General features: G+C 39.9%; 1 protein-coding gene and 1 long non-coding RNA gene across 2 annotated transcripts in view; one reads left to right on the top strand and one right to left on the bottom strand.

Moving 5' to 3' along the window:
* The window catches only part of LOC132597372 (uncharacterized), a 272,819-nt gene that overhangs the window by 2,951 nt on the left and 245,542 nt on the right, over positions 1-24,326 (bottom strand). The gene's annotated exons all lie outside the window — the stretch shown is intronic.
* Positions 1-24,326, top strand: part of DSPP (dentin sialophosphoprotein) — a 107,098-nt gene that overhangs the window by 72,170 nt on the left and 10,602 nt on the right. Inside the window, exons 4-7 of the mRNA XM_030865709.2 lie at positions 12,264-12,320; positions 13,121-13,266; positions 13,404-13,515; positions 15,582-15,715. The gene's annotated coding sequence lies outside the window, so the exon portion shown is untranslated. The remainder of the gene's footprint in view (positions 1-12,263; positions 12,321-13,120; positions 13,267-13,403; positions 13,516-15,581; positions 15,716-24,326) is intronic.

Below are 24,326 nucleotides of genomic sequence, written 5' to 3'. Positions count from 1 at the left end.
AGTATAGGTTGAAGTCAGGGAGCCTGATTCCTCCAGCTCCATTTTTCTTTCTCAATATTGCTTTGACTATTCGGGGTCTTTTGTATTTCCATACAAATTGTGAAATTTTTTGTTTTAGTTCTGCGAACTATGCCACTGGTAGTTTGATAGGGATTGCATTGAATCTGTAGATTGCTTTGGGTAGTAGAGTTATTTTCACAATGTTGATTCTTCCAATCCAAGAGTATGGTATATCTCTCCATCTGATTGCATCATCTTTAATTTCTTTCATCGGTGTCTTATAGTTTTCTGCATACAGGTCTTTTGTCTCCTTAGGTAGCTTTATTGTTAGGTATTTCATTCTTTTTGTTGCAATGGTAAATGGGAGTGTTTCCTTAATTTCTCTTTCTGATCTTTCATTGTTAGTGTATAGGAATTCAAGAGTTTTCTGTGCAGTAATTTTGTGTCCTGCTACTTTACCAAATTCATTGATTAGCTCTAGTAGTTTTCTGCTGGTATCTTTAGGATTCTCTATGTATAGTATCATGTCATCTGCAAACAGTGACAGCTTTACTTCTTCTTTTCCAATTTGGATTCCTTTTATATCTTTTTCTTCTCTGATTGCTGTGGCTAAAACTTCCAAAACTATGTTGATAATAGTGGTCAGAGTGGACAACCTTGTCTTGTTCCTGATTTTAGAGGAAATGGTTTCAGTTTTTCCACATTGAGAATGATGTGGGCTGTGGGTTTGTCATATATGGCCTTTATTATGTTGAGGTATGTTCCCTCTATGCCTACTTTCTGGAGGGTTTTTGTCATAAATTGGTGTTGAATTTTGTCAAAAGCTTTTTCTGCATCTATTGAGATGATCATATGGATTTTCTCCTTCAATTTGTTACTATGGTCAATCACATTGATTGATTTGCATATATTGAGGAATCCTTGCATTCCTGGGATAAACCCCACAGTCTCTAAGACTGTCCTCAATTCTTTTCATTCTTTTTTCTTTATTCTGCTCTGCAGTAGTTATTTCCACTATTTTATTTTCCAGGTCACTTATCTGTTCTTTGCCTCAGTTATTCTGCTATTAATTCCTTCTAGAGAATTTTTAATTTCATTTATTGTGTTGTTCATCACTGTTTGTTTGCTCTTTAGTTCTTCTAGGTCCTTGTTAAAGGTTTCTTGTATTTTCTCCATTCTATTTCCAAGAGTTTGGATCATCTTTACTATCATTATTCTGAATTCTTTTTCAGGTAGACTGCCTATTTAGTCTTCATTTGTTAGGTGTGGTGGGTTTTTATCTTGCTCCTTCATCTGCTGTGTATTTCTCTGTCTTCTCATTTTGCTTATCTTACTGTGTTTGGGGTCTCCTTTTCAAAGGCTGCCAATTTGTAGTTCCCATTGTTTTTGGTGTTTGCTCCCAGTGGCTAAGGTTGGTTCAGTGGGTTGTGTAGGCTTCCTGGTGCAGGGGACTAGTGCCTGTGTTCTGGTGGATGTGGCTGGATCTTGTATTTCTGGTGGGCAGGACCACATCCGGAGGTGTGTTTTGAGGTGTCTGTGACCTTATTATGATTTTAGGCAGCCTCTCTGCTAATGGATGGGGTTGTGTTCCTGTCTTGCTAGTTGTTTGGCATAGGGTGTCTAGCATTGTAGCTTGCTGGTTGTTGAGTGGAGCTGGGTCTTAGCATTGAGATGGAGATCTCTGGGAGAGCTTTGCCGTTTGATATTACATGGGGCTGGGAGGTCTCTTGTGCACCAATGTCCTGAGCTTGGCTCTCCCATCTCAGAGGCACAGGCCTGACACCCGGTCAGAGCACCAAGACCCTGTCAGCCGCTCAGCTCAGAAGAAAAGGGGGGAAAGAAAGAACGAAAGAATGGCAGGAAAAAATAAAATAAAGTTAATAAAATAAAAGACAATTATTAAAAATTAAAAAATAATGAAAAAAAGAAAGGAAGAAGAGAGGATCCAAACCAAAAAACAAATCCACGAATGATAATAAGTGAGAAAAATGATACTAAAACAAACAAACAAACAAAAAATACGGACATACAGAACCCTAAGACAAATGGTAAAACCAAAGCTATACAGACAAAATCACACAAAGAAGCATACACACACACACTCATAGAAAGAGAAAAAGGACATACATATATATGGAGGAAGAGAGCAACCAAATCAATAAACAAATCTACCTATGATAATAACCTCTAAATAGTAAACTAGGATAAACATAAAATGAGAAACAATTTAGATGCAGAAAGGAAACCTCAAGTCTACAGTTGCTCCCAAAGTCCACTGCCTCAATTTTGGGATGATTTGTTGTCTATTCATGTATTCCACAGATGCAGGTTACATCAAGTTGATGGTGGAGATTTAATCTGCTGCTCCTGAGGCTGCTGGGAGAGATTTCCCCTTCTCTTCTTTGTTCACATGGCTCCTGGGATTCAGCTTTGGATTTGGCCTGGTCTCTCCATGTAGGTCGCCTGAGGACGTATGTTCACGCTCAGACAGGACGGGGTTAAAGGAGCAGCTGATTCGGGGACACTGGCTCACTCAGGCGGGGGGGGGAGGGAGGGGCACGGATGCAGGGTGAGCCTGTGGCTGCAGAGGCCAGTGTGACATTGCACCAGCCTGAGGCGCGCCGTGCGTTCGCCCAGGGAAGTTGTCCCTGGATCATGGAACCCTGGCAGTGGCGGGCTGCACAGGCTCCCAGGAGGGGAGGTGTGGATAGTTACCTGTGCTCGCTCACAGGCTTCTTGGTGGCTGCAACAGCAGCCTTAGTGTCTCATGCCTGTCTCTGGAGCTCGTTTAGGTGGTGCTTTGAATCCCCTCTCCTCGTGCACCCCAAAACAATGCTCTCTTGCCTGTTAGGCAGCTCCTGACCTTTGTCCAGCCTCCCTCCCGGCTAGCTGTGGTGCACTAGCCCCCTTCAGGCTGTGTTCACACAGCCAACTGCAGTCCTCTCCCTGGGATCCGACCTCTGAGGCCCGAGCCTCAGCTCCCAGCCCCTGGCCGCCTCCGGCGGGTGAGCAGACATGCTTCTCGGGCAGGTGAGCGCTGGACAGCACTGATCCTCTATGCGGGAACCTCTCCGTTTTGCCCTCTGCACCCCTGTTGCTGCGCTCTCCTCCATGGCTCCAAAGCTTCTCCCCTGCCACCCCCTGTCTCTGTCAGTAAAGGGGCTTCCTAGTGTATGGAAACTTTTCCTCCTTCACAGCTCCCTCCCAGAGGTGCAGGTCCCATCCCTGTTCTTTTCTCTGTTTTTTCTTCTTCTTTTACACTACCCAGGTACTTGGGGAGTTTCATGACTGTTGGGAAGTCTGAGGTCTTCTGCCAGCATTCAGTAGGTGTTCTGCAGGAGTTGTTCCACATGTAGATGTATTTCTGATGTGTTTGTGGGGAGGAAGGTGATCTCCACGTCTTACTCCTCTGTCATCTTGAAGGTCTCCCCTATTTATGTGTTCTAACTTTGACAGTGTTTTAATTTTTGATAGAAATAGTTTACTTTGTGATGGTCTTTGGTACAGTACAGTCTCTTCTGAACATTCTGCATGTGTGCATGTTAATTTGCTGTAATTTCCATGTCTACTGATTTGGTGCCCGCATCTATTCTGTCTGCCAATCTGCTCCTGTTGCCACCTCCACACCAGAACACAGAAGGGCCACAGTCCCAGTAGAGGTGGGCATTTCACTAATGCTCACTAGGTGGTAGCAGAAGGAGTAGTCACAGGAGGTGGGGGCTGGAAAAAAGAGCGTTGAGACAGCAGATTGGAAAATACTACCATGGGCTTTCACTCAGTGAGATCTACCATGTGAATCATGTTAGAGTTACATGCCAGGACATTTTATGTGTAATTACCTTTTCTATAGAGAAAGGGGGAAAAACCTAATAACAATAATAGTATTGGGTTTGCCAAAAGGTTTGTTTGTTTGTTTTCCATAAGATGGCTTTAGTAGCACTTAGTTGTCTTTAACTTCATTCAAAAAAATTTTGTTTGGGACTTCCCTGGTGATACAGTGGTTAAGAATCCACCTGCCAATGCAGGGGACACAGGTTCGATCCCTGATCCAGGAAGATCCCACATGCCGTGGAGCAACTAAGCCCCTGAGCCACAATTACTGAGCCTGCACTCTAGAGCCCGCGAGCTACAACTACTGAGCCCACGTGCCACAACTACTGAAGCCTGCACACCTAGAGCCCATGCTCCACAACAAGAGAAGCCACCTCAATAAGCTCGCCTAGCGAAATGAAGAGTAGCCCCTGCTTGCCGCAATGAGAGAAAGCCCCTGCGCAGCAATGAAGACCCAATGTAGCCAAAAATAAAATTTAAAACTTTAAAAAAACAATTTTGTTAGATTGTATGTGACAGCTGTCATATCAGCGTGCATTTTAAAAAAGACTTATCAAAATCGGTGAATTTTTGTGTAGCCATTTTAATATTGAAGATGGAAGGAAAAAAAGCAACATTTTCAGCATATCATGCCTTATTATTTCAAGAAAGGTAAAAAAGCAACCGAAATGCAAAATAACAGATTTGTGTAGTGTATGGAGAAGGTGCTGTGACTGATCAAAAGTGTCAGTAATGGTTTGAGAAGTTTCATGCAGGAGATTTCTTGCTGGACGATGCTCCATGGTCGGGTAGACCAGTTGAAGTTGATAGCGATCAAATTCAAACAATAATTGAGAACAATCAACGTTATACCATGCAGGTGATAGCCGACATACTCAAAATATCCAAATCAAGTGCTGAAAATCATTTGCAACAGCTTGGTTATGTTCATCGCTTTGACATTTGGGTTCCACATTAGTTAAGCAAAAAAAAACCCTTTTGACCATATTTGCACATGCGATTCTCTACTTAAATGTAATGAAAAGATCCCGTTTTCAAAACAAATTGTGACAGGTGATGAAAAGTGGAGACTGTACAATAATGTGGAACGGAAGAGATCGTGGGGCAAGCGAAATGAACCACCATCAACCACACCAAAGGCCGGTCTTCATCCAAAGAAGGTGATGTTGTGTATATGGTGGGATTGGAAGGGAGTCCCCTATTATGAGCTCCTTCCGGAAAACCAAACAATTAATTCCAACAACTACTGCTCCCAGTTAGACGAACTGAAAACACCACAAAAAGCGTCCGGAATTGGTCAACAGAAAATGCGGGAGACAAGCTTCAAGATGGCGGAAGAGTAAGACGCGGAGATCACCTTCCTCCCCACAAATACATCAGAAATACATCTACACGTGGAACAACTCCTACAGAACACCTACTGAACGCTGGCAGAAGACAGACCTCCCAAAAGTCAAGAAACTCCCCACGTACCTGGGTAGGGCAAAAGAAAAAACGGAGACAAAAGAATAGGGACAGGACCCACACCTCTGGGAGGGAGCCGTGAAGGAGGAAAGGTTTCCACACACTAGGAAGCCCCTTCACGGGCGGAGACTGCGGGTGGCGGGGGGGGAGCTTCGGAGCAACGGAGGAGAGCACAGCAACAGGGGTGCGGAGGGCAAAGCGGAGAGATTCCCGCACAGAGGATCAGGGCCGACCGGCACTCACCAGCCCGAGAGGCTTGTCTGCTCACCCACCGGGGCGAGCAGGGCTGGGAGCTGAGGCTTGGGCTTCGGTCGGAGCGCAGGGAGAGGACTGGGGTTGGCGGCGTGAACACAGCCGGAAGGGGTTAGTGCGCCACGGCTAGCCGAAAGGGAGTCCGGGGAAAAGTCTGGACCTGCTGAAGAGGCAAGAGACTTTTTCTTGCCTCTTTGTTTCCTGGTGCGCGAGGAGAGGGGATTAAGAGTGCTGCTTAAAGGAGCTCCAGAGACGGGCGCGAGCCGCAGCTATCAGCGCGGATCCCAGAGACATTCCATCCAAAAACAAGAGATTACACTTTCTTCTCAAGTGCTCATGGAACATTCTCCAGGATAGATCATATTTTGGGTCACAAATCAAGCCTTGGTAAATTTAAGAAAATTGAAATCGTATCAAGTATCTTTTCTGACCACAGCGCTATGAGACTACATATCAATTACAGGAAAAAATCTGTAAAAAATACAAACACATGGAGGCTAAACAATACACTACTTAATAACCAAGAGATCACTGAAGAAATCAAAGAGGAAATCAAAAAATGCCTAGAAACAAATGACAATGAAAACACGACGACCAAAAACCTATGGGATGAAGCAAAAGCAGTTCTCAGAGGGAAGTTTATAGCAATACAATCCTACCTAGAGAAACAAGAAACATCTCAAATAAACAACCTAACCTTACACCTAAAGCAATTAGAGAAAGAGGAACAAAAAAGCCCCAAACTTAGCAGAGGAAAGAAATCATAAAGATCAGATCAGAAATAAATGAAAAAGAAATAAAGGAAAAGACAGCAAAGATCAATAAAACTAAAAGCTGGTTCTTTTAAGAAGATAAACAAAATTGATAAACCATTAGCCAGACTTATCAAGAAAAAAGGAAGACTCAAATCAATAGAATTAGAAATGAAAAAGGAGAGGTAACAACTGACACTGCAGAAATACAAAGGATCATGAGAGATTACTACAAGCAACTATATGCCAATAAAATGGACAACCTGGAAGAAATGGACAAATTCTTAGAAATGCACAGCCTTCCAAGACTGAGCCAGGAAGAAATAGAAAATATGAACAGACCAAATACAAGCACTGAAATTGAAACTGTCATTAAAAATCTTCCAACAAACAAAAGTCCAGGACCAGATGGCTTCACAGGAAAGTTCTATCAAACATTTAGAGAAGAGCTAACACCTATCCTTCTCAAACTCTTCCAAAATATAGCAGAGGGAGGAACACTCCCAAACTCATTCTATGAGGTCACCATCACCCTGATATCAAAACCAGACAAAGATGTCACAAAGAAAGAAAACTACAGGCCAATATCACTGATGAACATAGATGCAAAAATCCTCAACAAAATACTAACAAACAGAATCCAACAGCACATTAAAAGGATCATTCACTATGATCAAGTGGGCTTTATACCAGGAATGCAAGGCTTCTTCACTATACGCAAATCAATCAACGTGATACACCATATTAACAAATTGAAGGAGAAAAGCCATATGATCATCTCAATATATGCAGAGAAAGTTTTCAACAAAATTCAACACCCATTTATGATAAAAATCCTCCAGAAAGTAGGCAGAGAGGGAACTTTCCTCAACATAATAATAATATTAATAATAATAATTTGAATCTTATAGTAACCCTGTGAAGTAGGCATAAAAGGCATTGTTATTATTCACTCCACCTCACCTCTGAGAATGAGATGACTGAGGTTCAGAAAAGTTAAATGGTTTACTAAAATTTACAAAGCTAAGAATGTGGTATCATCGTCATCATTGTCGTAGCAGCTACCATTTGTCTCATACTTATTATATGCCAGGCGTTGCTTTATGTGGATAGTTCTTTTAACTTAAGATAGCATTTTGCTGAGACAAAAATAACCAAAGGTGTGCTCCATTTTCACTATATAAAACTGCCGTTCGTAACAGTGAATGTCAGACATTCAAAAGCAGCTCTGCAGGCTATTTGATGTGAGAAAGCCGAATATCAGATTTACATTTCCTGAAAGCAACGGTTCCTATGGCCTCTTACCTCATAGTTAAACCTACTTTAAAAAGACTTTTGAGAAAAACATTTATTTAAATTTGTTGTTCTGTCCAAACTCTTTCATTCATCTCTCAGTTGAGTTGACGAATCTCATGATTTCGTGCAGAATTTGTAGACAAAAATGGAACAAATACATGTTCCCATTTAAGGTTGCCTTTGTCCTTTAACATAAAGCAGTAATTCAGGCACTAACATGAAAATAGTTCAATTATGCAAAGAGGCCCAAAGGAAAACTTTACGGTTGATTTTCTGAAGGTTTGCTCTCTCTGCTGTGAGTAGGTTATTCCACCTAAAAATACATTGGAACTACTCATATAATTTCAGGATGAAGAGATAACTTTATACTCTTCCTTTGGATCTTGGTGTGTTAAAACATTATAATATATAAAAACAGAGATACTTTACTTCACCAAGCTCGAAATGTTTAATTTCAACATCTTGTTCACTTATTGCAGAAGTCAGCACATCTGTAGCAATCACGTCACCACTCTCTCAATCCTGGGGGCACATTGCTAATTGTGAGAAACACGTGCTTCCGCTAAATCAGGACTCAAAGCAGCCTCCAAGCTTGTACTCTAGCCAATACTAATCAACCCCAGTTGGCACCTACAAAGAAACCTAAATCTGAATAAGATCAGCTATTGTATCAAAGTCCACATCCTGGTTGAGATATTGTATTACAGTTTTGTGGGATATTACCGCTGGGGAAAACAGAGTGAAGGGTACTCCAGAGCTATTTTTACTGACAAAACAAGGTTTTTCCCTACACCAACCAATTCTCCTACACCAGCTGGATGTCATGCAATTCAATTCAATTCTGACACTCTTACCTGAGGTTAGCATCAGATCCCACAAATGAAGGGCTCAGTTTCATAAGTTCAACCCACTACAGAAACCAATCACAAGTCCCAGGACTCCCATAAGTTCTGGCTGAACAACTCTAAGTCAGGGGTTCCCACGACCCTCTCCTCAGGTTCGATTATTTGTTAGAACTGCTCACAGAACTTAGGCACCATACTTACTGGTTTATTATAAAGGATAGAACTCAGATGCAGCCAAATAGAAGAAATGCATAAGGCAAGGTATGGGAACGGGGTGAAGGGAGCTTCCATGACCTTTCTGGGTGTACCACCCTCCCAGTACCTCGATTTTTCACTAACTTCTGTGAACCCTGTGATTTACTGGTATTTATGGAGTTTCCATTATGTAGGAATGATTAAGTCATTAGCCATTGGTGATTAGCTCAATCTTCAGCCTCTCTCTCGTCTCTTGAGATTTGCAGCGCTCTAATCATGCCTTGGTCTTTCTTGTGGCCAGCATCCAGCTGAAGCTATCCAGGAGCCCCCAGCCCCCAGCCATCTCATCAGTGTACAAAACACACACAACTCCCTGGGAAGATCCAAAGGCGTTAGAAGCTGTGTGCCAGAAATCGGGGACAGAGTCCATGTATTATTTCTTACTGTCGCAGACACACGAGATCTCTGTTTTATTTCTTACAACTGCATATGAATCGACAGTTACCTCCAAACAAAAAGATGACTTTAAGAAATCTATTTGTCACTTGGGATTTGCAATACTTTCAAAGAGAATCTCTCTAATGTGATAACAGAATGACCATTTTCATTAAATCAGACAGTTGTAGAGCAGGCAAGGCACTAGCTCGTCTAGTTCAGCTCCTTTACTGCAGAATGAAGAAACGGAGGCCAAGGGAAATTAAATGACTGTTGCTGTGATGCCAGAATCTGTTTGTACACGTAATACCTGAAGTGGAAAGAAGAAGGAAACTGACCTTTGTTAGGTGATTATTTTGTGGCACACACTGTGCTAAAGAAGTTTATATACATGATCCCGTTTTACTTCCCAAGAATTCTTGTAGGTATTATTTCCATTTTACAACTGAGGAAATTGAAGCTTGTCATAAGTCATAAAATTAGCAAGGGACGGGGCCTGGATTCAAACTCCTTGTGAATCTAGAGCAGTCAGTTTTCTGCTACACATTTTAAAACTTTCCCTACTAGAATCCATTACAAAAAATAAATATTACGTTGTAACCCAAATACACATACAAACTGAATCGTTTTTTTTTCAAATACCCTTACTATGTATGATGCTCTGTTCTATTCTTTCATGAAAAATACACTAAAATTGATTTTATGATCCATTAATGGGGGTTGCGACCTACAGTTTGAAAAACACAGCATGTTATTTTCCCTTTCCTGTGACCATTCCATTAATATTGTGGAAGAATCTTTCTTTTCCATGCTAACCAACAGTCCTCTTTTTAGCTTTGCTCAGATCTTAGGAGCCAAAATTAAAGGGGAAGTTGTCTTAGTTAGTCTTTGCTCATTTAAATTTATAATAGCTCGTGCAAAACATCATAGCATAATTCTTCCTGTGGCTTTAGGCATTTTACCACCCACATCCCGTACTTCTCTCTCTCTCTCTCTCTTTCTCTCTCTCTCTCTCTCTCTCTTTCTCTCTCTCTCTCTCTCTCTCTCTCTCTCTCTCTCTCTCTCTTTCTCTCTCTCTCTCTCTTTCTTCCTGGCTACGTCCCTGTGAGGGAGCAGATAGACCCATTCAAATTGAACCCTGTCATTTTCTGAACTGATAGGTGGTTTGTTGTTTGAGGAGACTCCAAGGCTATGTCTATAAGAGGCAAATGTAGGCAAGTTATCCACTGATTTACATTTGGCTTAAAAACTTCTCTGAGTGGGTGTGTTGGGTGGTAGTAGTGGTGGAGTTGGCCTACGTATCATTTACCCTGGCACTCCTCCATAGGGCAGGGTGTGCTTGGGTGACCTGGCATTCCCAGCTCATTTCCCGGTGGATGCCATGATGTACCTACTGGGGACACCTATATCACCCATTTACAACCCTTCCTTGGGTAATGATATATCAGGGCCTTCAGTTTCCTGGCCCATGTGGGATTACTCTGAGAGCCCAGAAATGCCATAGGTCTGTCAGTGGTTGTGTTAGATTTTGATAACTGCTGGAACTGATTTAGCCTCCTGGGTGTCAGGGACTGAGTTAAACACGTCACACACATATCTTGTTGAATCCTCAGAGCAGTCCTATGATGAGGATATTATTACATCACTTCATATTAGCCAAAAGGCTAGGTAGGTAGGTGGCTTTCGCTCAGTAAGCACTTAAAGGGCAGGGAAGGGTTGCATTAGAAAACGTAATGGGAAAGGAAGGTGTAGAGATGATATTTATACACAGACACACACACACACACACACACACACATCAAAAATCAAGTTTTGAGGCGTTTTGGTGTCCAAGTTAAGCCTGTCCTGCTTCCTTCCTTTTCTGGCCTTGATCATCTGGGCTCTGTCATCATCTGTTTCAGCCAGCACGATGACAATTTAAATCCTAGAATCTGCTATGCTTGGCTCTTCTCATTTAGAAGAGAAGATTGAAATTGGCTCTTAGATCTGAGCTTACTTTTCCGTCACAGGCAGACTCAACCTTCAGGTGGAAGATAGTTCAGTTTTCCTGTTGGCCGTGGTTCTCAAATACCAGTGCACACAGGAATAAACTAAGAAACATCTTAAAATGCAGATTTCTGAGCTCTGCTTAGTTAGATTTTGAGATCCTTGAGATCTATATTTTAAACAAATTTAGATTTAACAGTGTGAATCGAGGTGATTCAGATTCAAGTGACCTAGGAGCCACATTACGAAAAATGTTAATTCGAGGTCTTATGAGATGTACGCAGGAGTAATCCACACTGTGGGCTTGCTTCCTTGTTAGTCCCGTCTTCAAAATTGTCTTAGGGAGGACCTCAAATATTTTGCTAAAGACAATAACTATAATATACATATAATATTTATTAATATTATATTTATTCATAACAACCATAGATAGAGAGTTAAACAGTGCTTCCAAGCTACCTAGAAGTGTTCTCAGCCATATCTAATCAACCAGGATACAGGTCCCCTGCAGAAATGTGGGGTTCTCCAGCATCAAGGCTGGAGAATCTTCTCTGTCTGTGCAGAGATTATTCGTGCTCTTTCGTATCCACATGTTCCTCCACATTTCCCAGCTTCCCTTGGAGTTGGTTTGGCCCTGTGACTGGGTCCTGGCCAATGGAATGTGGACAAAAGTAAAGAACCATTTCCAGGCCTGATTCCTAAAATACCCAGCATAGTCTTTCACTCTCTTTTTCTTTCCTCCCCCAACTTCAGATAGGTAATGCCAGGGTGAGATTGAAGCTGCAAGATGATAGAAAAATAGGATGGAAACAGCCTGGGCTCCTGGGTCATTGTCTACAGGAGAGCTACTTTGAATTGTGACACAAGCAACAATAAGCCTCTATTGTACTAAGCCCCCACATTTGGGGCTAATTTATTTTAGCAGCACTCTCTAACCTCTCCTAACACTGCTGTTATTAACAACTGATTGATAGTCATGATGGAAATATTTACTTTACTTTGGCAGAACAGACTAATTTGAACTGAACTCCCCATTGTACCAATAACCTAGCAGAACAAAGCCTGGGCAATCTTACTATTGCCCCTTCAAACCAATAGCCCACACAGAACTATTCCAACCAAATATTTGCTGAAAAGTATAAAAGTTAGTCCTGTTTAGCATGCAAGGAATAGCTACCCACTTTTTCTTTTTTCTTTTTTTTGATAGATAAGAAGTGGATTTATTTAGAGAGAAACACAGACAGAGTGTGGGCCATCTCAGAAGGTGAGAAAGGTACCAGGGTATGGGGTTGTCAGTTTTTATAGGGGTGGGTAATTTCATAGGCTAGTGAGTGGGAGGAGTATTCCAGCTACTTTCGGGAAGGGGGGGGATTTCCAGGAATTGGGCCACCGCCCACTTTTTGATCCTTCTGGTCGGCCTTGGAACTGTCATGGCGCCTGTGGGTGTGACATTTGGCTTGCTGATGTGTTACAGTGAGGTATACTGAGGCTCCTCAAGGTCTAGTGGAAGTCGACTTGTCCACCATCTTGGACCCATTTGGTTCCAATCAGTTTATGTCATATCCATGGGCTATGTCATTCTTTCAAAGGCTATGCCCTGCCTCCTTTCCCCCAGTTTCATTCCCCTCTCAGAGATTTTACTCCCATATTCTTATGGGAAGCAAAAGGGCAATAGTCCGTCTTCTGTAACTACTTCAAGGCTGAGTAGGGACATCGACTCTGCCTGTCAGGGAGTAAAAATCTCTGGATGCCTGACCTAGGGGCCCCAAGGGCAGGACAGCTTCTTGTTTTGAGTTGTTATGGGTGGAATCCTTGCATGGTCATCATCTTGATGTGGAACTGGTTGTAACTGCTTCCACAGCCTTTCTATGAATCTCCCTGATGACGAAGTGCTTTTTGTAAGAGCATAGAGTACAAGAATAACTATAAATGACAAAAGACTTAAAAGACATAGTTAAACATCTGATTACAGTGTAATCAATAAACAAACTTGGTTACAAGTTTCTGGCCCTATGCCTCAAACTTGATCACAAACCAACCTTTTCTTTACTGCTTCATCAACAGAAAATTATGAACTCCCTCAAATCTCAGAAAGAAATGGTGTCCATGAATTAAATGGTTCTTACAATCAACAGCTGCTACATAATCTATGGCAAAATAGAAACTAACACGGCATCTGAAAAGATGAAAAATAATGAAAACCTAAGAAGGTACTGCTACCACTCATCGAATTTCTTAAGAATGCGATCACTTAACTTGGCGCATTATCTTTCCCATAAATGTTGAATGTTGACCTTATTTGCTAAACTGAGAAAAATTGGTTTTCTTTCTGTGTGTGCTGGAGCAGTGTTTTCCAGATGCCCGTCATGACCTGTCAATTCGGGGAGTTGAAACAATTATAAGCAGCATTATAAAAGAAACATAAGAGACATTACCGAAGTGTGTCACAAATAGTAAGGGTAAGTATTATATTTTATGAAAGTTGTTTCTGATTAAGCACACACACGCAATTCTTGTTATCAAGGTAGTTATGCTTTACTTAGTTGCCTTGAGCAGTGAATTAGCAAATACTGAACAATTGCTCCCAGAAGACATTCAGGGTTAGGTTCCTGCAAATCTCTGGTCACAATATTTTCATCCACTGATCAATACATAACCTTGTTTTATGTGTGTTTCTGTTTAAAGACACCTTATTAATAAACACGTTTTATTTATTCATTGACATTAAACTCACGGCCAACAGCACTATAACTTATGCCTTAACAAAGCTCATCTAACATGTATTTCCTCCATATGACACATCACAGCCTTTCTTGCACTCTGGAACACTAGATAGCACTTCAGCACTATGCTTGGGAGCTATTTTAGGCAATGAAATCACCAACAAAAAGCACAAAATACAAAAATGTGGCACTAAATAGACCAAAAAGGACACTCTTACAGTATGAGAGTTGAAATTAGAAGGCTGTTACCTTGTTTGACCTCAGCTAGGAATTTGCATATAAGGCAACTCAATTTTTTTGATGCTCTCTGCAAGCACATGTCCTCGATTGACCATAAAATGACTGTAAATATTGATTTTGGGGTTACAAATAAATGTTAGCAAGTTAGTAAATTAGCAAATACGGAAACTGAGCAGGATTGACGATCAAAGCTGCTGGATATTGAGAGATGGCCTCAATTAAACGTAGAATGATTTTATGAATACATTTATATTAATAAATATGTGCTACAAAGTTTATATATAAATAATATTAAGAGATACTATAGGTAAGACCTGTAAATTCTGTCACATAATAGGTAATTAACAGAAATGCCACTGATGGTTCAAAGAATGGAGCTTCCGTAATGGCAGATTACCTGTGTCCCTCATTTTCTCTGAAAATCTGCTGACTAAATATGATTGGTAGCCAAAGATGTACAATTGATCTTAGAAGAGTTCTATTACAGCCAGGAGTAGTTGCTCAGATTCAGAGAAGGTTCAGTTGTGGCAGCTCTATCTAAACACTTCTACAGTCTAGACCTAGTCTTTTATTTTCTACAGAACTGGTCTGGGAGGTAGTGGGATATGAGATTAGGGATCTCATTAGGGATGTGATTTTATTCATACAACATTTTGGATAAGGTAAAACGATAAGGACAGAAAACATATCAGTGGTTGCTAGTTGCTTTTTTTTTTCCCAACTATTTCTTTTAGATCTATCCATGTTGATATACAGAGTTCTAGTTCATTCCTTTTTAACTGCTACATAGTTATTCCATCATATAAATATATCATTCTTCATTTATCTGGTCCCCTACTGATGGACGTTTAGGTTGTTGCATTTTTTGCTAACACAGCAAACAGCAAAATGAGTATCATTGTGCGTATTTTTCAAAATGAAAAAAAAAATTTAATTTTATTTAAGTATAGCTGATTTCAAAATGAAAGATTTAAAAATCTACTCTTTAGTAACTTTCAAATATGCAATACAGTATTACTAACTATAGTCACCATGCTGAACATTACATTCCCATGACTTATTTATTTTATAACTGGAAGTTTGTACATTTTGACCCCCTTCACTGTTTTCAGTTATATCCCACTCCTTGCCTCTGGCAACCAACAATCTATTCTCTGTATCTATGAGCATGATTTTGTTCATTTGTTTCTGTTGCTGTTTTTTAAAATTCACATATAAATGAGATCATATGAAATTTGTCTTTCCCTGTATGACTTACTTCACTTAGCATGATGCCTTCAAGGTCCATCCATGTTGTTGCAGATGGCAAAATTTCCTTATTTTTTATGGCTGAACAATATTTCAATGTGTGTGTATGTATGTGTGTATGTATATATATATATATATACACATATATATATTTAGTTTTCTTTATCCATTAATCCATCAATGGACACTTAGGTCATTTCCATATCTTAGCTAAATAATGCTGCAAAGAACTTGGGAATGCTTACTTTTTTTTTTTTTTTTTTTTTGCGGTATGCGGGCCTCACTGTTGTGGCCTCTCCCGTTGCGGAGCACAGGCTCCGGATGCGCAGGCTCAGCGGCCATGGCTTACGGGCCCAGCCGCTCCGCAGCATGTGGGATCCTCCCGGACCGGGGCACAAACCCGTGTCCTCTGCATCGGCAGGCGGACTCTCAACCACTACGCCACCAGGTAAGCCCTGCTTACATTTTTTCGTTTTCTTCAATAAATACCCAGAAGTGGAATTGTTGGATCATATGATAGTTTTATTTTTAATTTTTTGAGGAACCTCCATACTGTTTCCCATAGTGGTTGCACCAGTTTACATTTTCACCAACAGTGCACAAGTGTTCCCTTTTCTCCACATCTTTGCCAACATTTGTTATTTCTTGTCTTTTTGATAAAAACCATTCTAACAGGTGTAAGGTGATATCTTATGTGGTTTTGATTTCCATTTCTCTGATGATTAGTGATGTTAAGTATCTTTTCATGTACCTGTTGGTCATCTGTATGTCTTCTTTGGAAAAACGTCTATTCAGATCTTCTGCTCATTTTATTAAAAAAAAAAAAAATTGCATTTCCCTGGTGGTCCATTGGTGAAGACTCTGTGCTGCCACTGGGGGCGGGGGGGTGGCATGAGTTCAATCCCTGGTCAAGGAAGTTCTGCATGACACGTGGTGCAGCCAAAAAGAAAAAAATTATTGAAGTGTAGTTGATTTACAATGTTCTGTTAATTTCTGCTGTACAGCAAACTGACTCATATATATATATATATATATATATTTAATATTCTTTTCCATTATGGTTTATCACAGGATATTGAATACAGTTCCCTGTGCTCTGCAGTAGAACTTTGTAGTTTATCCATCCCATATACACTAGTTTGCATCTGCTGACCACACGCTCCCAGTTCTCACCCCACCACCCCCGACCATGGCAACAATGTCTGTTCTCTATGTCTGTGAGTCTGTTTCTGTTTTATAGATATGGTCATTTGTGTTGTATTTTAGATTTCCACATACAAGTGATATAATATGGTATTTGTCTTTCTCTATCTGACTTTGCTTAGTATGATAATCTCTAGGTCCACCCATTTTCCTACAAATGGCATTATTTCATTCTTTTTCATGGCTGAATAATATTCCATTGTGTGTGTGTGAGTATATATATATACATACATATATATATATATATATAAAATATATACCACATCTTCTTTATCCATCCATCTGTTGATGGACATTTAGGTTGTTTCCATGTCTTGACTATTGTAAATAGTGCTGCTATGAACATAGGGGTGTAAATATCTGCCCATTTTTAAATCAGATTGTTTTTTGCTCCTGAGCTGTATGAGTTCTTTATATATTTTCAGTATTAACCCCTTGCAAGATATATGATTTGCAAATGTTTTCTCCCATTCAGTAGCTGCCTTTTCAGTTTGTTGCTGGTCTCCTTTCCTGTACAGAAGCTTTTAAGTTTGATTTAATTTAACTTGTTTATTTTTACTTTTCTTACCTTTGTTTTTGGTGTCAGATTAAAAAAATCATCACCAAGACTGACATCAAGGAGTTTGCCATCTGTGTTTTCTTCTAGTAGTTTTATAGTTTCAGGTCTTACATTCAAGTCTTCAATCCATTTTGAGTTAATTTTTATGTATGGTGTAAGGTAGTGGTCCAGTTTCATTCTTTTCCATGTGGCTGTCCATTTTCCTGACACTTTTTATTGAAAATACTGTCCTTTCCCTACTGTTTATTTTTGGTTCCTTTGTTGTAAGTTATTTGACCTTATGTTCATGAGTTTATTTCTGGCCTCTCTCTCTGTTCCATTGATCTATGTGTCTGTTTTGATGCCAATACCAAGTTGTTTTGATTACAGTAGCTTTGTTTTATAGATTGCAATCAGAAAGTGTGATGTCTCTAGCTTTGTTCTTTTTCAAGATTGCTTTGGTTATTTGGGATCTTTTGCTGTTCCATACAAATTTTAGGGTTGTTTTTTCTGTTTCTGTGGAAAGTGCTATTAGAATTTTTATGGGGATTGCATGGAATCTGTAGATTGCTTTGGGCAGGATGGACATTTTAACAATATTAATTCTTCCAATCCATGAGCACAAAACATTTTTCCATTTATTTGTGTCTTTTTCAATTTCTTCCGTTAATGTCTTATAGTTTTCAGTGTAAAGGTCTTTCCCCTCCTTGGTTAAATTTATTCCTAGACATTTTATTCTTTCTGATGCAATTATAAGTGGGATTGTTTTCTTAATTTCTCTTTCTGGCAGTTCTCACAAAAATCTTTTAATTGCTCAGTTTGAACAATATAAATGCTGAAGTAGGAGAAAAATTTCATAATGACTTCAATGTCAGTAGAAAGGACATTAGATGACGTTTGAACAGCATTTGCAGAATATGGCAGGATAGCCAACACCTTACATTCATGTTTTGCTTCAACTTTGACTAAACATTGTCTGCACTTTCATGCAAATATCTAGCAGAATTTGTATTCATGGTTTTGCCACCAAAAGCAGTACAGTTTTCTCATTAACTCCTAACACAATAATAGAACCCTTCTGAAGTCTCATCTGGAAGAGATTTTACTCACAATAGCCTTATAAGTAACACTTTTTCATGAGAAAAGTAATTGTACAAACAAAGGGAACATGTTTTCTGCATTATGGCTATTTGCATCTATAGCTATGTTGTAAAAAGTTAAGGCATTAGATTTTCCATAAGCTCTGTAACAATAAGTGGAACTATTACGTTTTTATTGTTGTAATAGATTTCACTCTGATAATTTATTTGTAATTTTGGGATCAGAAAATACTTCTGGTAGCAGCACATTCCAACAGTTATTTGAGATGAAGGCGGATGATATCCAGTGTGGAAAGCCATTACAGCTTCTGCTGTGATTATTTTATCTTCTTCATCTGAATGTCCCATAAAAATTTATTATTTTATCACATCTTTGGCAGTAGTTGAAGAAATTACATTTCTTATATTTAGTTATTTTATACTGATTTATATCTGTCTTTCTACAATTTTTAAAACATTAAATCAACAATTGGGAATTGTACAGAGAATTTCCAAAGGACTTTTTCCTCATTTAATCAATGTTCACTGATCAGAAAATGTATTACAAAATTTATATTATGTTTTGGCATTTTGGGATTCAAATATACACAAATTAAAGGCCACACAGCAAGGAATGAAAATTGAATTTGATAACATCATGGTCGTGATGGTGTGTTTGTCATTCACAAGTAAGAGCTCATAACTAGCTGTAAGCAGGGTTTGAACTGTTGAAAGAATTGCAAACTTGTGAACGACTCAAGAACTGATGTAAAAAAGATGAACTTCCCCTTTGCACAAGGAAGAGCTGTACTCGTAAGGCACAGTATTACTGAGTTAATGTTTTGGGAAGCCTGGCTTTCAGGGATCGGTGGACTTTCAGAAAGTCCATATGTGCTAGTGTGGCCACTGGAATGAGGCACTTACTGATTGGCTGTTGTCCTGAAACATGGGGTTGTCACTGATTGGCAGACTTTCGGAAGCTTGGATGTCATTGATTTGCTAACTCTCAGAAGCAGTTACTGGAGTGAGGCTCTTGCTGATTGGGTGATTTTTCAGAACATGAGCACTGATCTATCCGTAATTAATGGTGGTTCCCTCTTCATGACTTGGGACTTTAGCCAAAGAACAGTCTTTTCTTTTCTTATGTATGAAAAATATGTATTTTAATTCTAAGTCCCTCCTTCTGGTTTTCCCTCAGCCAGACCTGCAGGAGAGGGCAACTCACGTTGTACAGATGTGTGGAGGAATAATTTGGGGCTGGAGTTGCCATTTAAGAGACTTAAGCTCCAGTTACTGTGGTGGAAAAATAGCACCAACTTTTCATAAGTATTGAGAAGAGCTGAATATAGGACACTTAGGTAGACCCGACCAAGTCAATACAGGAAGCAGGAAAGGTCATTTAAATACAGGACACGTCCTGTGCATTCAGGAGGACACGCAACCGACCCCAACCGCATCTCTGGCCCTGTTCCTCTCCTTCCAGGGTCTCGAGGGTTCTCAAAGGGGTGGGGCCCAAGTTGAAGCTGGATGGTTTCAGAAGTCCCATGCCACATTAAAGAGACACTGAGAAGTTTAAGTCGAGTAGTAACATGATTAGATTTGCATTTTAGAAAGATTATGCCAGCATCTGGGTGATAGATTCAGGGGTAGGGCCCAGAGACTGGAACCAGGCATGCCTGTTAAGAGGTTCAGCACTCAGGACAAGGAAAATTAATAATTTACTTATAATATTTCATAAATAACTGTTAAAGTTTAAAATTTTATTTTATTAATTTATTTTTAATTTAAAAGACATCATTTTACCAATAATCTTAGGAAAGTTTGGGCAGTGACAAGGAAGGGACTCAAACTTGGCAAAGAACCATGAAATTCATAATAGCTCCCCCTATTAGGAGTCATGTGTGTGCTGGGTAAGGAGTGGTTTTGCATACATTACCTTCACTGTGTCATTATGAAGGAGGCAATTAATTTAGTGCAGTGGCTAAGAGCCAGGTTCTGAGATCAGAATCATGGGGTTCAAATCTGGGTTCTGTCACTTATTGATCGTGCCACCTTAGGACTCACTTTCTTCATCCCTATGATGGAGATAACAGAGTTATCTTGTGTGATCATTTAAGGACTACATAAGATAATGGGCTTAGATTGCTGTGTACAGGTTGTATCTTGTTATAAATGCTAATATATAAATGTTAACTGTTATCATAACATAATTTTACAGATGAAAAAACTGAATCTTAGAAAGATTAGGTTACTTTTCCAAGGTCACATAGGAAAAGGCAGGGGTTTGACGCAGATACATCTGACTTCAAAGCTTCCAATCTATATCATTACTCTCTACTAGCTCTAAATATCTGAGACACAGGTCTGGAGAAAATAAAATATGTGCCCATGAAAGAGGAAAACTTGAAGTTTTTTTTTTTTTCATAAGAAGAAAGGATTATGTGTTCTAGCAGTTGTTGTCTCAGTCATAATAAGACATTGGAAGCTAAGACAGGCCAACAGACATGTCTATTACTTGAGGTTCAGTTATAACGTCTTCTTTAATCAAGCTATCTCACACAACATTATGCCAACTAGAACCTTGGTGGAAATGGAATACGGAATCTGGAAGAAATGGTTACCACTTTTTAAAAGACTATGGTTGTTTTAAAAAAAACTTAATACAGTGTCTGTTTTTTTAAATTGCACTGACATTAATTCAATATCGGGCAGTGGAAGGTTTTTGCCATTTCAACTTCCATCAGTCAAAGATGTCCAGTAGGGATGTTATACATCTGGTCACACAGAGAACACCTACTCAAGTGGCTTCTGCTGTGAACTAGTTTGAGTCAACTTAAAATAATCTGAGTTGGAACATTCTCCCTGTGTCTCCGCTGCTATTGCTATTCTTGCCTTACTTTTGACGTTTGGCTCAGCTACTGTTTATCCAAATTTAAGGAAACAGGAAGACAGATAGTTCAAAGTCATGGTAATAGAGTAGCCTCTAGATTAAGAGTTCCATTCCAAACGCTTTCTTTAAGAACAGAATAACAATCCTAATTAAGGGTTTATAGATAGCTTTTTTAGTTACTAAATTGATGTAGACCTCTGAGCCCAGATCTTAAATTTTAGTTAATTGTTTGGTTTCCACAATAAATTGAAGTTTTTGTTTCCCTTTAGGTAGACCTTATTAAAACCGCAGTTTTCACTTCTCAATTTACAGAATTTGAAATGCGTTAATTACTTTTTTTTCCCCCTAACAGCTTCATTGAGGTGTCATTGACACACAATAAAGTGTACATATATAAAGGGTACAATTTGATGTTTTGACATATGTACACACCCATGAAACAATCACCACAATTAAGACAATCAGAAGTATCCATGAAAATTTCCTCATGCCCCCTTTAAAAATCCCTTCTTTCTACAGCCCCAAGGCATGAAGATATTGATCTATTTTCTTTCACTGTAGCTTAACATGTGTGGTAGGCAGAATTTTAAGACGATCCCCAATGACCCTCACTTTTGTACAATCCTCTCTCCTTTGAATGTGGAGAGAACGAGTAAATATGATGAAGTATCATTTCCATGATTGATCTCTGGTGGCCTTGGCCTACAGCGGCTTGAAGCAGGGTTTCAGATCCCAGCCAGAGATTGAGGTCAGGTCGCAGCGGTGAGAGCACCGAATCCTAGCCACTAGAACAGTGTTCAGTGACAAGGCCCTGGCCCTACGGCTTTGCAGAAAAAGAATTCCCACAAAGATGGAAAGTAGTGAAACAAGTAGAGTATTTATTAGGGAAAAAAGAAGTACAGTACGTGGGGATAGACACAAATGGGTGGGCTCAGAGAGAGAGTCGTGCCCTCGTGGCAGTTTGGATCACTTATATGGGGCATTTCTTCTGGGTTTCCTTTGGCCAATCATTTTGATTTGCCTGGTTCAAAGTCTGTATTTGGTATAGCTCAGGATTTTCCCATGTGTGCGTATGCAGCTCTTAGCCAAGATGAATTCTACCGAAGAGGCCTATGGGTAATGAGCATCAGTTGGCATCACTCCGCTTTTGACCTCCAAGGAGCCTTTCTGCTCATGTGTAGTCGGGGAGGTCTCCTGATTTCAAGAATGAGGAATATGTGGTCTCTTATCTTCTATCTGGGCAGGGCCCAGCCTCCTCCATCATCCTGCTTTTATGAAGTTTCTGCTATTATGGAGTTTCTGTCCACAGTGGGGAAACTGTTCAGGCTGGGGCCCATCTATCTCCTGCCTCATGATGAAGTCCTGTTAATATGGCAAAAAGGATTTGGCCAATGTAATTAAGTGTACTAATCAGTTGACTTTAAGATAAAGAGATTATTTAGGTGAGGCTAAATGAGCCAAATAAGCCTTCTAAAAGCAAAAGTACACTTGGTGACTCGTTAGGCAGCAAGAGAAAACTAATATAGATTTTGGTACATGGAAGTGGGGTGCTGCCATAAGAAATTCTTAAAATGTGGGTGTAGCATTGGAATCAGACAATGGGTAGAGGCTGGAAAACTGTTAGTAGAAATATAGATGTTAAAGACACTGCTGGCGAGGTCTCAGAAGGAAGTGAGCAAAGACATTACTGGAATATGGAGGAAGAGGATTCTTGTTATCCTCGTGACAGAAAGCTTGGCAGAATTTTGGCCTTCAGTTATGTGGAAAGCAGAATTTGTAAGCACGGAACTTGGATATCTAGCTAAGGAGATTTTTGAACAAAGTGTTGAAGCTTCTGCCTGGCTTCTTCTTGCTACTTATAACAAAATGCAAGAGGAGGGGCTTCCCTGGTGGCGCAGTGGTTGAGAGTCCGCCTGCCGATGCAGGGGACACGGGTTCATGTCCTGGTCTGGGAAGATCCCACATGCCGCGGAGCAGCTGGGCCTGTGAGCCATGGCCGCTGAGCCTGCGCGTCTGGAGCCTGTGCTCCGCAACGGGAGAGGCCACAACAGCGAGAGGCCCGCGTACTGCAAATAAATAAATAAAAATAAACAAAATGCAAGAGGAGAGAAAATACATTGAGAGAAAAACTGTTAAAGAGAAAGGAACCAGGACCTGATGGTATTGAAAGGTCTCTGCCTATCCAAATGGCAAAAGATGTTAAAATTAAGTGATTTGCCATCAGGAGAGAATGATCTAGAAAAAGCTGAGGGTATGATGCTACAATCCTTTGCTGAAACCTGGGAAAGTTAACAAAAGATCAGAATTCTCATGTTAATTCAGGTTAACGGAAAAGGAAGGCAGGTTCAGTTCCCTAACCTCCACTAGTATCTGTTGTGTTGCTCCCAGAAGTGACTTAAGACTCCTTAAAATTTGATTAGGTCCTCTAAGCCACCCACGTAAACATGCTGTTTAGATAAGAACAAAGTGTTTGCTATGGAAACACAGCTTCAAGGCCGATCTCTTTCCATTCCTTCCACTCCCTTTCAGCCTTACTACTTTCCCTGTAATAGTTCTATATATAAATCCTGGAGTTATCACTGTTGGGTAGTAGCAAGTTACTTGGTTCACATCCTTTGATATTATGACATTTTAAAAAATTGGAGTATTTTGAACAAGTACATGGAGAGACTTAGACTGTCAAGGTTTTCAATTCTTAGATTGGAGAACTGGTTTAGGGGTTACCCGCATTACAGCATACGTCTGGGGTTCAAGTGAATGGTGAGTTCAGGTGCCAGAACTTGTGCTAGAATTATGGTCTGGCTTTCTAGGTCGTCCTCCACGGCTAGCACAAATAACAGAGATAGCTGAGGGCTAGATCGACTGTAGGTATGCACTTTTGCACATCTCGCTACCTTACAATAAGTTTCAGTATTTTGAATATCTATTTTTAAAATTTAGTTTGAATACTAAATTGATACATTTTTAAGCTTCACACCACTGTTTATTTATGTCAGAGAGATTTCTTGGGAGTTACTATTTATAGACTGTTAAAGACCCCTCAGGCAATGTCCAGGCTGTTGCATGTGGACAGTTTCTTGAATTATAGCACAGAAACTTTAATACCTACCTCAGGAATGATAGGGGTCTTAAATAGGCAGTATATTCACTAAAGAAACCTAGAGTTTTCTTAGATTGCCAACCTTAGTAAGACAAGAAATGTCAGGGTGACAAAGTTTAAGTGGCTCTTTTCAGATATGTTACACTGATTGTCTATATTTAAGATGCAAAACAGCCTCCCAGGAGCTATTTAATTAAGTGAAAGTAAGTCTAGTCCCTTTGGAATCGAATGGTTCAGTGAGCAAATACA

This window comes from Globicephala melas, chromosome 5, assembly GCF_963455315.2.
Source record: "Globicephala melas chromosome 5, mGloMel1.2, whole genome shotgun sequence".
In the NCBI taxonomy this organism is placed as follows: domain Eukaryota; kingdom Metazoa; phylum Chordata; class Mammalia; order Artiodactyla; family Delphinidae; genus Globicephala; species Globicephala melas.
The sequence above is the reverse complement of the archived record's forward strand: the minus strand, read 5'-3'. Positions and strand labels throughout refer to the sequence as shown.